We start from the raw sequence: 6,037 nt of genomic DNA on the forward strand, positions 1-6,037 counted from the left end.
ATTAAAATCTATCCCTCTTTTGTAGACTTTTAATGTATTTGAAACAACCAAAAACAAAACTTAACATAAAATCTGAAAGCAACTAAACACTGAGGTACCACTGATGGTTAAAACATGAAATCCACACCTTCCTGTCTCGTGTTTCTCTACCGAGGAGGAATGGTTCAATCCCTGCTACCTGGAGTTCATTGAGGATGCAAAGCAGAACAAGGAGTGTCAGTTGATGCCAAAATGTTGGAGTTGTATCTAAAATAGTGTGGGTGCTCCGGTTTTACAGCTTTTGTCAATGTTTTTTTGAAAGTACTTTAATGTGTAATGGCGAACAAAGTGATGCTAAAACAATTATGAAAGGATGCAAAACAACCACAAAAAGATATGTTGGCTACAGAAGACGATAAATGACCACTAAGGGGTGCAAAACATCTTCAACAGAGTTATAAAAAACACTACAAAGGGATGCAAAATGAGCACACACAAATAACTAGAGCAGGAAAGAGAGACATAATGCAACCACAAAATCAAAGAGATGTGCTGTAAACAAAAGATACTGACTGTGAAGGGATACAAAACACCCACAAAAAACACAAACTAAGCACAAAGGAAGGAAAGCAAAAATCAGGAGACACAACAGAAGTAGAATTGGATGGAAACTACATAGGGACTCAAAATGAGGGTTAAAATGTTCTCAGGAAAAGTTGATGCTGAGGGTCCTCTATGGGCAGAGGCAGACATCTAAGATAATCCAACCACATCGTGAGGTTAGTCATTAATGCGTTGCACATGGTTTGGATTACTCGATATGGATATTTGGTGTTCAGGATACCGTGAGTCCATGAACTTGTGAGTTTTTAAAGACTTGAAGACATCCTGCACTTGAATCATGATGATAAATTTACAGCCACAGCTCTAACAGTTGGTATGATATGAAATGGATATGATGTGAATTTGAGTCTGAAGCAGACATGTTTTGGTAGGTGACAGAGGGAGGGGGGATGGGACCGTAATTCCATCCAATCAGAGTACTTTGAATAATTAAACTGATCAACTTAATTAGCTCAATTAAGTTGATTTGACCACAGAACATTGCCATATGGTGCAAGGAAACAAAAGAGGGGGGAACTAATTAAAAGTAAAATAATGAGGATTTTAATTAACTGGTTCCCCAGACGTCAGCAAGCAGGGATGTGGAGTTGTAATTAAAAAGTCCTGTAGTGCTGGCAACATCCTCTCCCTCCCTGTTTTAATAACGGCAAGGGCTCCATCCATCTAATTAAATCTGTAAATGAATTAGTAACATTGAGGGTCCCTGCTTGAGTTTTACACCCAACCTCCCAGAGCAAACCTTCCAGATACTTCTCATAATAAAAAGGAAGGAAATGAGGATAAATAGAGGCTTCCCCTGGACAAAAAAAGGAAAGAGAAGCAAGTTCAAACATTATACTTAAGTATAATGTGTGCGCATGGCTTCTTCTGACTTAAACCCAAACACATAAAGCTTGGAGTGCAGATGGAGTGAGGCAGCGGGCTCAGGTGACCTTGTGTAAAGGAGATATTGATAGCTAAACACCATATGCAGATTACGATCAAGAGCCTGATAACATAGAAAAATATACGGCTGTACCATCTGCTGCAGCCACGTCGTATAGGTACTCTTTAAAATGTGACCTTCAGGCAGATCTCCAACTTAAAGAAACACTTGAAAAGAGAAAGAAGCCTTACTGAAATGTAAAGTAAACCAGAAATTATTAGAAGTGATAGGAATGAGTGACGACTTCTCTTCTCGGGAGGAGACAATATATCACCCTACCTTCCTCTGAAGAAAGTCCTAACACCTTATGTGCAAATACGAACAGGTTAGATTTAGCTGAGAGAAGTGCTTCATTACATAGAATCATCATGGACAGCATGGATGGTTTACTGAACAGGAATAAGGAGAGAAAACATCGTGGTCCAAGAGGTCATGAGGCCAGAGTGTCTCACAGAAGTAACTGTTAAAATACAAAGGGGCGATAAACATCCACAATGTAATTCAAAATAACTACATATGGATGCAAAACAACCATAACTGGTTTCAAAATTATTGCCAAGGGATGCAAAAGGACAAAATAAAGATTAAAATAAATCAAAAAGTCCCCAAACTGACCTCAAAGAGATGCAAAACAACCACAGGGAGATATCGGATATGTACAAAAAGATCACATTGACAACGAAAAGACTCAAAATGACTACAAAGAGATGCAAAATGATTCTGAAGGGATGCAAAACAAATGCAAAGCAATCTACAAAAGACTACGATTGGAAGAAAAGCTTAAATAAACAAAACATAACAACAACAAAACAAACAAGCACAATACAACTTCAACAGGACAAGAGGCAATAATAAAGGGACACAGCATTACCTCAAAGAGATTCAACAAATTCAAATGGAAGCAAAATTACACCAGACAGCTGTACTGCAAACCCAGATTAAACTCAGACTTACTGATGTATGTCAAGCTTAAAACCCGAGTTTTCAGTCACAAAAGTCAGCCTTTTCATACCTGGCTAAACCACCATGGTAACTTATGCTGGGGCATCTCCTGGTTGGGAGCAGGTAATGTTCCAAATTCAGTTTGAAATCAGCTGGAAGTGCCATCATCATCATCTGATAACATCTCTGATTGGAGTAGATGGTGTTCATAGGGATGGTCCTGTGTGAAAACAGAGTAACCACAAAAGGGCACAAAATGACTACAAAGAGTCTCAAAATAACCACGAAAATACTTAAAATCCAAAGAACTTCAAAAGTTATAACATTTCATAAAATAAAGTGACACAAAAATGTGTTACATGTGATGGAAAGCAAAAGAAAACGTCCACAAAACAAACCACAAAACAAAGAAATTTAAAAATAAAGCACAAAATGATGAAAAAATGAGAACAAACAAGCACAAAATACCTTCAAAAACGCACAGAACACAAAAATATGCACAAAGAAAATGATAAAAGATGCAAAACAAGAATAAAAGTTTTAAAAAAAGAGACAAAACCCACATAATAAGAGAAAAAGCCCAAAGAAAGATGACAAAACAACCACAAAACAGGGTTTCCTGTTTCACATCATTCTGTTTTCAATCAAACCAAAAGTTGTCAACGTCGGCTCTAACGTTGATGAATAGGTTTGAAAAGCTTTAAACTAGTTTAGCAGCTTGAGTTATGGCTGCTGTCAGCTGCAGTCAGAACACTAATCTAATCTGGACTTATTATAGAGATCTGCCGGAGATGACGAAGACGAGCTACACAGCGACAACCAGAGGAGGACGGCATCTGTCCTTCAACAATCAGCCCGTCACATTTGCGTCTTCATCAGTCTTCGGCACCCACTGTATGTTCTTCGCTTTGTTTACGACTGCATGTGCCGTCAGTTGCTTGCCTCCTTGGAGGGGCGGAGGCGAGGTGCCAAGCCGGTCCTCAGTAGGCCCACCAGGAGTACAGGCTTTCATTAGCACTCTGTAATTAGGAACAGATGCAATTTGCAGCACGGCACTCGGCTCTCACAGTGACTCAGAAACCTGCACACATGGAGGCAAACTTAGAGGTAACGTACCTCCTCCACTTACACAGACCTGTGCCCTGTTTCACCTCCAGCAAACTCACAGGTCAAAGTGTGCAGATGACCTGCAGGAGGACATCGTCCCATCTGTTTGAAGTCTGTTTCTTTATAAAATACAGTTATTTAAACCTACAATAACCCATGTTTTACAGTTTTTCTGAGCCCTTTAGTGTCTTCAGCTCAGTGTTTTGGACTTTTTGGCTCATTTATGGCTTGGCTCAATTTCATCACCCTCATCAACACAGATGTCATTAAAGAACAATGGAAAAATAAAACAGGTCAAAAAGGAGAGCATAAACTGGTCACAAAGTATAAAAGACAGGAGCAGCCTCAGTTGAAACATATTGAAACCTCAGCATTCTCATTTTGGGGTTTATTGTCAGCCAGATGTGACCACATTTGGACAAGAGACGATTGCTGCTTGCTGCACAACTAAGGATTTTACATTGCCACATTGCATCACGCTCCATTACCTCCAACCCTCAACTAAATCTAGTGACCATTTGTAGTGAGCGGTAAAAGGATCACAGAGACCAGAAGCATTATTTGTAACAGTTACAAACATGTAACATGGGAACAGGTTCTCTTTATTTCTTGATGATGACTTAAAACTCTGGTAACAGTTTCAATGTTCAAACATTGCCGCAAATGTCAATGTGCGAAAAAAGGAAAATTGACTAACAGACCATTTATCAAAGAAAACATATACTGAGAAGTATATTTGATATATGAAGCTAAAATTTCTTTTTTTTACAACCGGAAATGTAAAGATTGGTGGATTTGAGATAGAATGATCCTAATACAGTTTAATCTGATCCATGTTTAAGCCCCTCGTGAATGTTTCCTTACCACCTAGTAGCCAGAAAAATGGCTAATGTACAGTGGGGCAAAAAAGTATTTAGTCAGCCACCGATTGTGCAAGTTCCCCCACCTAAAATGATGACAGAGGTCAGTAATTTGCACCAGAGGTACACTTCAACTGTGAGAGACAGAATGTGAAAAAAAAATCCATGAATCCACATGGTAGGATTTGTAAAGAATTTATTGGTAAATCAGGGTGGAAAATAAGTATTTGGTCAATAACAAAAATACAACTCAATACTTTGTAACATAACCTTTGTTGGCAATAACAGAGGTCAAACGTCTACTATAGGTCTTTACCAGGTTTGCACACACAGTAGCTGGTATTTTGGCCCATTCCTCCATGCAGATCTTCTCGAGAGCAGTGATGTTTTGGGGCTGTCGCCGAGCAACACGGACTTCCAACTCCCACCACAGATTTTCTATGGGGTTGAGGTCTGGAGACTGGCTAGGCCACTCCAGGACTTTCAAATGCTTCTTACGGAGCCACTCCTTTGTTGCCCGGGCGGTGTGTTTTGGATCATTGTCATGTTGGAAGACCCAGCCTCGTTTCATCTTCAAAGTTCTCACTGATGGAAGGAGGTTTTGGCTCAAAATCTCACGATACATGGCCCCATTCATTCTGTCCTTAACACGGATCAGTCGTCCTGTCCCCTTGGCAGAAAAACAGCCCCATAGCATGATGTTTCCACCCCCATGCTTCACAGTAGGTATGGTGTTCTTGGGATGCAACTCAGTATTCTTCTTCCTCCAAACATGACGAGTTGAGTTTATACCAAAAAGTTCTACTTTGGTTTCATCTGACCACATGACATTCTCCCAATCCTCTGCTGTATCATCCATGTGCTCTCTGGCAAACTTCAGACGGGCCTGGGCATGCACTGGCTTCAGCAGCGGAACACGTCTGGTACTGCAGGATTTGATTCCCTGCCGTTGTAGTGTGTTACTGATGGTGACCTTTGTTACTTTGGTCCCAGCTCTCTGCAGGTCATTCACCAGGTCCCCCCGTGTGGTTCTGGGATCTTTGCTCACCGTTCTCATGATCATTTTGACCCCACGGGATGAGATCTTGCGTGGAGCCCCAGATCGAGGGAGATTATCAGTGGTCTTGTATGTCTTCCATTTTCTGATGATTGCTCCCACAGTTGATTTTTTCACACCAAGCTGCTTGCCTATTGTAGATTCACTCTTCCCAGTCTGGTGCAGGTCTACAATACTTTTCCTGGTGTCCTTCGAAAGCTCTTTGGTCTTGGCCATGGCGGAGTTTGGAGTCTGACTGTTTGAGGCTGTGGACAGGTGTCTTTTATACAGATGATGAGTTCAAACAGGTGCCATTCATACAGGTAACGAGTGGGGGAACAGAAAAGCTTCTTGCAGAAGACGTTACAGGTCTGTGAGAGCCAGAGATTTTCCTTGTTTGAGGTGACCAAATACTTATTTTCCACCCTAATTTACGAATAAATTCTTTACAAATCCTACCATGTGAATTCATGGATTTTTTTTTCACATTCTGTCTCTCACAGTTGAAGTGTACCTCTGGTGCAAATTACTGACCTCTGTCATCATTTTAGGTGGGGGAACTTG

Source organism: Rhamphochromis sp. 'chilingali', assembly GCF_963969265.1.
Source record: "Rhamphochromis sp. 'chilingali' genome assembly, chromosome: 2".
In the NCBI taxonomy this organism is placed as follows: Eukaryota; Metazoa; Chordata; class Actinopteri; order Cichliformes; family Cichlidae; genus Rhamphochromis; species Rhamphochromis sp. 'chilingali'.